Genomic DNA, 12,306 nt, shown 5'->3' with positions numbered 1-12,306 from the left:
CACCCATTCTTGATGAAAACTCTCAGCAAGATAGGAATAAAAGGAACCTTTCTCAATATAGTCAAAGCCATCTACCAGAAGCCAGTGGCAAATATTATCCTCAATGGAGAAAAACTAAAATCCTTTCCTCTAAATTCTGGTACAAGACAAGGCTGTCCTCTCTCACCACTCCTATTCAACATAGCACTGGAAGTACTTGCTATAGCGATTAGGCAAGAAAAAGATATCAAGGGAATCCAGATAGGAAAGGAAGAAGTCAAGCTCTCACTGTTTGCAGATGACATGATACTCTACTTAGAAAACCCTAAAGACTCTACCAAAAAGCTCCTAGAAATAATAGATTTGTATAGCAAAGTAGCAGGCTACAAAATTAACACACAAAAATCAATGGCCTTTTTATACACTAATAATGATAGGGAAGAAATGGACATTAAGAGAACAATCCCATTCACATTAGTTCCACACAAACTCAAATATCTTGGAGTCAACCTGACTAAAGATGTGAAGGATCTATACAAAGAAAACTACAAAACACTGCTCCAAGAAATAAGAGAGGACACGCGGAAATGGAAACACATACCATGCTCATGGATTGGCAGGATCAACATCATTAAAATGGCAATACTTCCAAAAGCATTGTACAGATTTAACGCGATTCCTCTGAAGATACCCATGACATTCTTCAAAGAAGTGGATCAAATACTTCTGAAATTCATCTGGAACAACAAACAACCTCGAATAGCTAAAGCACTCCTTGGGAAAAGGAATATGGGAGGCATTACTTTCCCCAATTTTAAGTTGTATTACAAAGCAACAGTTATAAAAACAGCATGGTATTGGAATAAAGACAGACCCTCAGATCAGTGGAATAGGCTTGAGTACTCAGAGAAGGTTCCTCAGACATATAACCACCTTGTTTTTGATAAAGGAGCAAGAAATCCTAAATGGAGCAGGGAAAGCCTATTCAACAAGTGGTGTTGGCACAACTGGTTAGCCACTTGCAAAAAAGCGAACTCAGACCCACAGCTAACACCATCTACAAAGGTAAAATCCAAATGGATTAAAGACCTTGATATCAGAACTGAAACTATAAGGTATATAGAACAACATGTAGGTGAAACACTCCAGGACATTGAGACTAAAGGCATCTTTAAGGAGGAGACAGCACTTTCCAAGCAAGTGGAAGCAGAGATAAACAGATGGGACTATATTAAGCTGAAAAGCTTCTGCATCTCAAAGGAAATAGCACCCAGAATACAAAGGCCACCCACTGAGTGGGAGAAATTATTCACCCAATACACATCAGATAAAGGGCTAATATCCAAAATTTACAAGGTACTGACAGAACTATACAAGAAAAAAACAACTAACCCCATCAAAAAATGGGGAGAAGAAATGAACAGACACTTTGAAAAAGAAGAAAGGCAAATGGCCAAAAGGCACATGAAAAGATGTTCAACATCACTAATCGTCAGGGAGATGCAAATTAAAACTACTATGAGGTACCACCTCACGCCACTGAGATTGGCACACATCACAAAAAAGGAAAACAAGCAGTGCTGGCGGGGATGGGGAGAGAAAGGAACTCTTTTTCACTGCTGGTGGGAATGCCATCTAGTACAACCTTTATGGAAAGCGATATGGAGATTCCTTCACAAACTGGAAATTGAGCTTCCATACAATCCAGCTATACCACTCCTAGGAATATACCCAAGAAACACAAAAATACAATACAAAAATCCATTCCTTACTCCTATATTCATTGCAGCGCTATTTACAATAGCCAGACTCTGGAAACAACCAAGATGCCCTTCAACAGATGAATGGCTAAAGAAACTGTGGTACATATACACAATGGAATACTATCTTCTTGATGAGGCACTCTTTAACTTCAGTAGTGTACAATCCTAATCACAGTCCAAAGCTGTGCATTTTGTGTGACAACCCCAAACTGTTTCAAGATACATAAAATGGACACGTATTTCTTTAGAATATTTTGTATTTTTTCTCTGACAGCTATGATTCTTACTAAATGTTGTCTTATACAGTGCCAATTCCAACTACTTTTTATTTGCTCTTTTTGAGCTGTTTAACAAGAAATTTTGGTGGAAGAATCCCCCAGTGTAATGCTTATGATTGAACCATGTCATGGGAATCATTGGAATGGTTCTTATGGCCCCCATATGCGCCAATAACACCACGTGGCATTGCTTCTTATTTGCATAGGCACATTAAAATGGGAAAATACTATACATACAAATAAGATCCTACCTAATAGATTTTGGACACACAAATCTTGTAGTGCAAAGGGACCTTACACTCTGAACATTGACATAACGACCTGGCACAGACCTCAGAAGAAAGCGCATAATCCACTCTCCCCTGAACCAGGGAAGCCATCCACAAAACATCCAGGCTGGTCTATAACATCACCTGGAAGCAATCCTCTACCACGGAAGACCTACACTGCTCAGACTTCGACCTGCTCAAAAGAGACTTCCCTTAACACTGAGAAGACTTAACAACAACAACGACCTGCTTACAGGATAGGGCTCCCTGCATTGCCCTTTGATTGTGAGGTGAAAGGAGAGGATGCTCCACATCCTGACTTCAATGTAAGATATACAGATTCCAGGATCTTTAATACAGAAACATGATACCAACAACAGAGACTGTGTGAAAAATAAAAGTGTGTTGGCACTACAGACAATGTATTGGATTGGACGATCTAGCTTGCCTGGAGCCTAGACTTGGTCTTGTGCCAGGAAACTTCAGGGGTCTGGTCTCTTTGTACTTAGGCCAAGGTTATTTCTTTCCATGTCCCTCATATTTTGGTGGGCCTATGCAAACAACAATTGCCACTCTAACACCATTTTTACTGTGCTCCTTTGACTCGAATCCTTAAAAAGAACTCACTTAAAATTTGAGGGTAACTTAAGCTAATATGCATGTATATGGAAATGTAAGAAAATACTATGCCTGTAATGTTTAAGGGGTTACGTAAGTTTTATGGCTTTAGATTGCCTTGTGTACTGTTAAGAAATATTATAATGTGTTACAATCTGGGGACTTGAGGGACAAAGTAATTGTACATGGATTCTGTCTTATTTATCTTAATGTTCTTTGGCTGAAATTTCAAAGTTAAGATATCAGCAAGGGGACTTCTGAGAATTATGTTATGGGTGATTGTCCTTCCACTGTAACTTTACCTTGTCCTCTTTCTTTGCACCCTTGTTCTCATAATTAAAAATAAAAATTAAAAAAAAAGAAGTACTCAAAGGAAAACTGCAAACCAAAAACGACCAGGAAACCTACAATGAAATAAGAGGCAAGGTACTGAAGGAAAACTCCAGTACTTAATGAACAAAGACAAAAGAAATAATCTAAGAATTGTAGGTATACCAGAACGGGAGGAAATAGGGAAAGGGGAAAAACAAGTAGTCACGGAAGTAATAGCAGAAAACTTTCCCACCCTCTAGAAAGAAGCTTCAGTGCAAATTCAGAAAGTGAAAAGAGTTCCCAAAAACATAGACCCTAATAGACCAAACCAAGATATATAATAATCCAAATGGCAAAAAAAAAGCACAAAAAAAAAAAAGAGAAAGATGAACTCCTTGAAACTATAAGGAAAAAACCCCTGAAGTACAAAGGAAGGGACATAAGAAACAAACCAGATCTTCCATTTAAAACAATTCAAGCAAGAAGACAATGAAATAAAATATTTAAATGACTGAATGAAAGAAATTTCCAACCTAGGGTAAAATACCCAGCAAAACATCATTCATATAGGATGGTAGCCTAAAAACATTGTCAAACAAAAATGATCTTGCATTATTTGTGCAAACAAAACCGATTCTAAATGACCTACTCAGAGACAAACTACATAATCCAAACCACCGATTGTAACAACAACCACCCTACAAAACACAACTGCACAACAGCCCTCTCTGTCAATAATCTCCCTAAATGTTAACAGACTAAACTCTCCCATTAAAAGACACATAGTAGAGAACTGGATTAGAAAACATGAACCGGGGCCCGGAGAGATAGCACAGCGGTGTTTGCCTTGCAAGCAGCCGATCCAGGACCAAAGGTGGTTGGTTTGAATCCCGGTGTCCCATATGGTCCCCCGTGCCTGCCAGGAGCTATTTCTGAGCAGACAGCCAGGAGTAACCCCTGAGCACTGCCGGGTGTGGCCCAAAAACCAAAAAAAAAAACCACACAAGTACAGGACATGCATAGGCTTAAAATAAAAGAATAGAAATCAATCTTTCAGGCCAATGGAAAACAAAAAAGAGCAGGGACAGCCAATCGTATATCAGACCAAATTCCATTCAACCTCAAGAAAGTGATCATAGACAAAGAGGGTCATTAAATACTAATAGGGGTACACTAGATCAAGAGATACTAACCCTGATCAATAATTATGCACCTAATGTAGAGTCAACAAAATATGTGAGGCAGTTGCTCACTAACATGGAGAAACACATGAAGGGAAATGTGATAAAAGTAGGAGACCCTAACACTCCACTATTACCACTAGACAGATGCACCAAAGAGAAAAATAGCAAAGAAATAAGAGCCCTAAATGAAAAATTAGAAAATCTAGGGTTAATAAACTTATATGGGGCCCTCCACCCCCAGAAAACAGAATATACATTCTTCTTAAGCCCTCATGGAACATTCTCCAGAATAGACCATGTCTTGAGATACAAATCTAACCTATATAAGACCACAGTGTAAGGATCATTAGAAGCACCTTATCAGGTCACTATGCAACAGAGGTAAAAATTGACTGCAAGAAGAAGCAATGGAGAAAAACTAATACCTGGAGATTAAACAACATGCTGCTCAATAACAGCTGGATCAAAGAGCAACTCAAGGAAGAAATAAAAAGATTTCTTGAGATAAATGATAATGAAGAGACAACTTGTCAAAATTTGTGGGACACAGAAAAAGCAGTAATTAGGGGGAAACTCATAGCAATACAGGCCTATATCAAGAAAGAGGAAAATGACAAAATCAACAAAATCAACAAAATTAACAAAAAGCAAGAAGTTATAAAAACCAGAGCAGAAATAAACAACATAGAAACTAAGAAAATAATACAAAAAGTCAATGAGACCAGGAGTTGGTTTTCGAAAAAATAAACAAGATAGACAAACAACTGGCAAAACTCATAAAAAAGAGGGAAAACACCCAAATCAGTAGGATCACAAATGAAAGGGGAGAGATTACAACAGAACCCCAAGAAATACAACAAATCATGAGATCATATTATGAACAACTATACTCAGTTAGGCTGGAGAACCCAGTAGAAATCGACAGATTCCTGGAAAAATACCATCTTCCTAGACTGGAAAAGGAAGACCTAGAAAGTCTAAACAGACCAATCACTTCAGAGGAAATTGAAGAAGTAATTAAGAAACTCCCTAAGAATAAAAGTCCAGGCCCAGATTGATTTACAGGTAAATTCTAACAAACATTCCGAGAAGACTTACTACCATTTTTCAACAGGCTCTTCCAAACCATCAAAGAAACAGGAATCCTCCCCAATTTCTTTTTATGAGGCTAATATCACACTCATTCCCAAAGATGGCAAAGACACCACCAAGAAAGAAAACTATAGACCCATCTCACTAATGAACATAGATGCAAAGATACTCAACAAAATCATAGTAAACCAAATCCAGCACTTCATTAAAACGATCATACACTATGACCAAGTGGGGTTTATCCCAGGAATGCAAGGTTGGTTCAACATATGCAAATCAATAAATATCATACATCACATCAACAACAAGAAAGACAAAAACCACATGATCATATCAATCGATGTAGAGAAGGCATTTGACAAAATCCAACACCCTTTCATGTTGAAGACACTCAGTAAAATAGGGTTAGAAGGAACCTTCCTCTAGATAGATACAGCTATCTATGAAAAGCCCACAACCAACATTATCCTTAATGGTGAAAAACTAGAAGCATTTCCATTAAGGTCAGGAACTAGGCAAGGCTGTCCACTCTCTCCACTCTTATTCAATAAAATCTTATAAGTCCTAGCAATAGCAATCCGGCAAGAGAAGGAAATCAAAGGAATCTAAATTGGGAAAGAGGAACTCAAACTATCTCTTTTTGCAGATGATATGATGATATACATTGAAAACCCTAAAGAGTCCACAGTAAAACTCCTAGAAACAAATAACTAATACAGCAAAGTGGCTGGCTACAAAGTCAAAACACAAAAGACAGTAGCATTTCTCTATACAAATAGCAAAACTGAAGAGAGAGAGATTAAAAATGCATTTCCATTTAAAATAGTATCAAAAAATATCAGGTACCTAGGAGTGAATCTTACAAGGGAAGTGAAGGACCTATACCAGAGAAATTTCAAAACACTTCAGAAAGAAATTTAAGAGGATCTAAGGAAATGGAAGAACATCCCATGCTCATGGGTAGGTAAAATCAACATAGTCAAAATGACTATCCTACCCAAACTACTATATAGATTTAATGCAATCCCTATCCAAATTCAGGCATCATTTTTATATAAATAAAGCAATTAATCACAAAATTCATCTGGAACCACAAAAGACCCAGGATAGCCAAACACATATTGAGAAACATCTCTTTACCTAACCTGCAACTATACTATAAAGCCATAGTGATCAAAACAGCATGGTACTGGAACAAAGACAGGACCTGAGACCAAATGGTCAGAACAGAATTTCCAGACATAAACCCCAGATATAAAGCCAACTAATTTTTGTCAAAAGAGCCAAGAACTTGAAATGGAACAAAGAAAGTCTCTTCAACAAATGGTGTTGGTACAACTAGAAAACCATATGTAAGAAATTGAAAATTGACCCATACCTCACTGCTTATACAAAAGTCAACTCAAAATGGATCAAAGACCTTGAAATCAAACCCGAATCTATAAAGTTTATTGAGAATTAAATAGGCAGAACACTCGAAGACCTATATATCTAAAAGATCTTTGAGGATGGAGCACCAATAGCAAGAACTTTAGCATCAAACATAAACATATGGGACTACATCAAACTAAAAAGCTCTGCACGGCAAAAGAAACCCTACTTAACACAGGAAGACAGTTCACTGAATAGGAAAAAGTCTTTGCACTCAACATGTCAGATAAAGAGCTGATATCTAGAATCTACAAAGCACTTAGAGCTGAGCCCCCCAAAACCAAATAAAGCCATAAATAATGGGGATATGAAGTGAATAGAAACTTCTCTGAGGAAGATCGAAGGATGGCCAACAAACACATGAAAACATGCTTACCTTCACTCATCATTATGAAAATCCAAATCAAAATAACAATGAGCTACCACCTTACACCAGTGAGGATGGCTCACATCAAAAATAATGGAAACAATCTCTGTTGGCGGGGTTGTGGTATGAAAGGCACTCTCATCCACTGCTGATGGGAATGCCCCCTAGTCCAACACCTATGGAGAACAGTCTGGAGAGTGCTAAAATAACTCAGATTGAGCTGCCAATTGATCCAGCAATTGCTCTCCTAGCTATCTACCCCCAAGTCGGAAGGATATTCATCCCAAAGTATGTGTGCACCCCACTATTTATTTCAGCACTAAGTATAATAGACAAGTCTTGGAACCAACCTCAATGTCCATCAACAGATGAGTGTATCATTAGGATGTGGAATACTACATAGCAGTCAGAAATGATACTATCACAGACTTTGCAGCAACGTGGATGGACATAGAACATATTATGTTAAACAAAGCAATCCAGAAGACGAAAGATAAACACAGAATGATAGCACTATTCTGAAGAACCTAGAATAGGCCTCAGATATATAACCAAAACCCCACGATTAAATAACAGGGTGTAACAGGATAGAAACCTCAAACACTGTAATAATCACCATATACTGGGAAGTAGAGCCCAAAACAAAGGGAAGAGAAACAACACGAAGCCCGACTACACATTATATCATAAAAAAAAAACCAACAACAGCAGAAACAGCAGTGTAGAGAATACAGGTATGTAATTATCGTTTTACTACAAAGGCCCATAATATTTTACTAGGGATCTTATACAGGAATACAGGTAAAGATTATGATGGGAAATTATTGACTCCAATGGAAACATTTCAAAACATTATGGTTGAATACCTTAACCTTACCACATTTAAAATAGCCTCTCAGTTTTTCTGCCCATAGGGGTTCCTGGATACAAATGGTGAACATCCTACGGTGGTAACTCAGTGCTGAGTCACACGAGGCACCATACTCAGCTTGCATCATAAAAATGTCCAGATATAACTCTTTAACATACCCTTTATCTCTAGATTATGTCTTCTTTTAGGACCTGAAGTGCATGATCAGCCAGACCACAGAAGCAACAACCATGACCTACAGATTTATGCTGCAGGGCCTAAGCATCGAACATGTTCAAGCAAACTAACATGCCCTTGCTCTTTTATCCTTTATTCTCATTACTTCATATTTTTGTTGGTGTTGTTTAATTGTTGGTTTTTTTTTTGTTCTGTTTTGTTTTCCCCATTCTCTCTTCTTGTCTCCCTCTTCTTCCACCTTATTCTCCTCATTACCATCAATTCAATCTATGTCAAATAAAAACCACATGGTTACCTCCTTTATAGAAAAGAAAGAAAGCTGATATATAGAGTGCTGCGGACAATACTGCAAAGGGTAAACGCCTATATAGATAGACCTAACTAACACAATGGTTAGTACTCAAGACACGAAACCTATACATATTCAAAAGTTGATCTATTAGTTTCCTTTCCTTACAAGTACTATACCTACCTATCTTTCTGTACTCAGCGTATCTCTTGCCCTCCCCACGTCTCTACATTAATATATACCTAAGCTAACTTCTATATGTTTATATGGGGGCAGGAGCACACAGAGATAGGAATCCTCCTTAAGAGACAAACCTAAACCAAGAACAATCCATACTTATACCCCTCCCATGTACTATCCCCTCTCCCCCCTCAGAAACCTGACTATCCCTTCACACATTAATCCAATCCCCGATATCCCCACCATGTTATAACTCTTCACCCTTAGTTCTTTTTTTGGTTTTTGGGCCACACCCGGCAGTGCTCAGGGGTTACTCCTGGCTGTCTGCTCAGAAATAGCTCCTGGCAGGTACGGGGGACCATATGAGACACCGGGATTCGAACCAACCACTTTTGGTCCTGGATCGGCTGCTTGCAAGGCAAATGCCGCTGTGCTATCTCTCCGGGCCCCCACCCTCAGTTCTTAACCCTTTAAGCATCAAGACCAACCCCCTACACCAACGAAGCAGTACCCAGTTCCCAAGTGAAGAGACACCCACTCAAACTCACACCTCGTTCCTGGCAAGAAAATACAACAACACCCCAACTGACTCATGCAGTGTGGCCCTCCTAATCACCTCTCCCTATTGTGGACTGTGGTTTAATACCAGATTAGCTTCAAAAGGACTCCCATTACAAGAACTCTACCCAAGACCTCTCTGCGTGGAGCCCACACCTCATGAGGAAATCTCAAAAGACAATGGGGAAGCCTATACTATCATGATAAGTATAGACCTATATAACACTACCTCTTATACTGTTTCTCCCCAAATGTAAAGTAATCTCCAGTATCACTTTCTCCCTTTTTCTTTGTTTTTTTTTTCTCTTTTTCCCCCTTGTTTGTTTATTTTATTATTATTATTATTATTATTATTTGTTTTGTTCTACTTTTTGTTTTTTGATTTGATTTGTTTTGTGCTTCTTTTGGGTCACAGCTGGTGGTGCTCAGAGGGTGTTCCTGGCTCTGTGCTCGGAAGGTGCCACTGGTGGGCATGGGGGACCATGTGGGATGCCAGGATGTGAGCCACCGTCCTTCTGCAGGAAGGACAGATGCCTTGCCTCTATGCCATTCCTCCCGGCCCCACTTTATTCCTTTAATTATGTCCTTTATTTAATCCTTTTATTTTCTTTTAAGAAGCTCTTTTTTTTTAGATATGTCTGAGCATATATATTTTTAGTTTTTGTCATGGGTCTGTTTTCTTCTCTCTCCACCCCAAATCCACCAGCAATATAAAGTAGCACCAATTCTTCCTGCAAAGGCATATTAAAAATAGGGGAAATTTTATGTGTAAAAACAAGCTTATCTACTAGGGATAAGAACTTATACTTTTTTACAACACAGGGACATCTCCCACCCTGAATGTATGTCATGGGGACCCAACCTAGACTCCAGGGAAATAGGCACCGAACTCCAGCCTTGACTCCTGGATCCCAGACATAGAAATGACAGAGTTCTCCACAACAGCTCCAGGAACCAAGTCCCCTCCGGGGCATTCATAATGCTGCTCTGATGCCAACATATGCCAGTTCTAAATTGATAACCTGACAACAAGGAAATGGGAACAACTAGATCTAAGAGAAAGTTATCCTTCCTCACCAGCCAATGATAAGACAAAATCAGAAGACATGTCACCCTTTGATCTGTGCAAAAACCAAGATTGCTATATACAGATAACTGGTTGTTACAACCAGGACTAGACAGTACGCATCCCAGGACCACCAACAACAACAAAAACAAGCTCTACCCTAGCTTTTGGTCTACAATCTGTTCAACAAACAAGATCTCCAATTTCAGAGGGCTGACTGAGACAACTGCAAGTGAACGGGTCTTCCAGAAACATAATGAAAGACTCTTTCCCAGGCTCCATCCTAGGAGCAACATAATGACCAAGAACGCCAACTACAGAAGATGAATTAAAATGACACTGAAGAAGCAGAGCTGCTAGAACCACAAAGAAAGACTCCATCATAAGCTCCATTCCTGGAGCTGCACAGCCACCAAGATCTCTTGATACTGATTTTACCATCCATGACGAAGCCAAAGTCTTCCATACACCACGAAAGCACCGAGAGGAGAGTAAATGACTGTGCGAGGAGTCTATAGTTAATCCCATGACAGTATACTTCAGGGATGGAGAAACCCTGTATCTCCTAGGCCAAGGGAATTCCCTCTATAATATCCCCAATAGTTACTGTGCCTATGCAGGGGGAAAAAGAAAAAAATAATGCACAAAATAATCATTTTTCCACATATTTATTTATTGATTGATTTCTTTTTTGATGTCCTTGTTTTGGTATAAATATTGAAGTTGATGTCCCCCTTTTTATTTTATATTATCTTATCTTTCTCCTTCTTTTTGCACTCCGGCATGATTTGAATTCAGAACTGAGACTATTGTGTGGTGCTTCTCTTTATTGCTGTAGGGCTCACTGGATATTTAATTTGACATTTATTTTTGTATTGTTATGGTGTTTCAATTACCTTTTTCATGTCCTCTCTCAAACTGAGGCTGATAGCCACTAGAAGGACTCCACCCATTTTCAGCATATTTTTATTATTTTTTTAATTTCTTTTGCTTAATCTTTACCCCATTCTATTGCTATCTTTCCCTCAAACAAAACCTCAATTTATCTAACTTAGCCTCTCAAATAGAGGGAGAAACAAAGGAGGGCACCAGGACCAAACTGATGTATGATCACTGATAGTAAGCTAGACAAAGAGGGGACCACCTACTCTAGTAGCCTGTGGGGTGATGGTGGGGGATATGGGTTACAGAAAGAAAATGGGGAAGAGGGGAGGACAAATCTGGTGGTAGGTATTACCCTGATTCAATGTTAACATGTACCTAAAATAATAATGTGAAAGATATGTAAGCCACTATGATCAAAATAAAAATTAAAATAAATATTAATTTTAGGCACAATTTTATGAGTGAAAAGGTTTTCCTGAAAATACCATAATTCTCAAAAGAGTGAAAAACTAAGGAAAAAGTGTTACAATTACCTAATTGACAAAGTTATAGTACAACTTAAATTATTTCATAAAATTTATATATTTTAGTTGCTATGGAGCATATATTTTTTAATTTTATGCTATGTTGTAATAATAGTGTACATGAAACTATATTTGAAGGATGCAATTTCACAAATATGGTAGAAATATATTACAGTATCTAAGAATTTAAAGGCCAGACTACTCTTCTTAGAAATTGTAACACTAGGGAGCTTTAGGGATAATAAGGCTTTTGCCTTGCATACAGCCAACCTGGGACAGACCAATTCAATCCCCTGCATTCCATATGATTTGAGCCTGCCAAGAATAATTTTTGAGTGTAGAGCCAGAAATAACCCCTGAGCACTGCTGGGTTTGGCCCAAAATGAAACAAGAAAAAAAGAAAGAAACTGTAACAGTGTCAAAGGAGAGAATTTGTATTCAATTTCTTTGGATCAGCTTTTCT

Source organism: Suncus etruscus, chromosome 4 (assembly GCF_024139225.1).
Source record: "Suncus etruscus isolate mSunEtr1 chromosome 4, mSunEtr1.pri.cur, whole genome shotgun sequence".
NCBI lineage: Eukaryota > Metazoa > Chordata > Mammalia > Eulipotyphla > Soricidae > Suncus > Suncus etruscus.
This window is presented reverse-complemented; position numbering follows the sequence as displayed.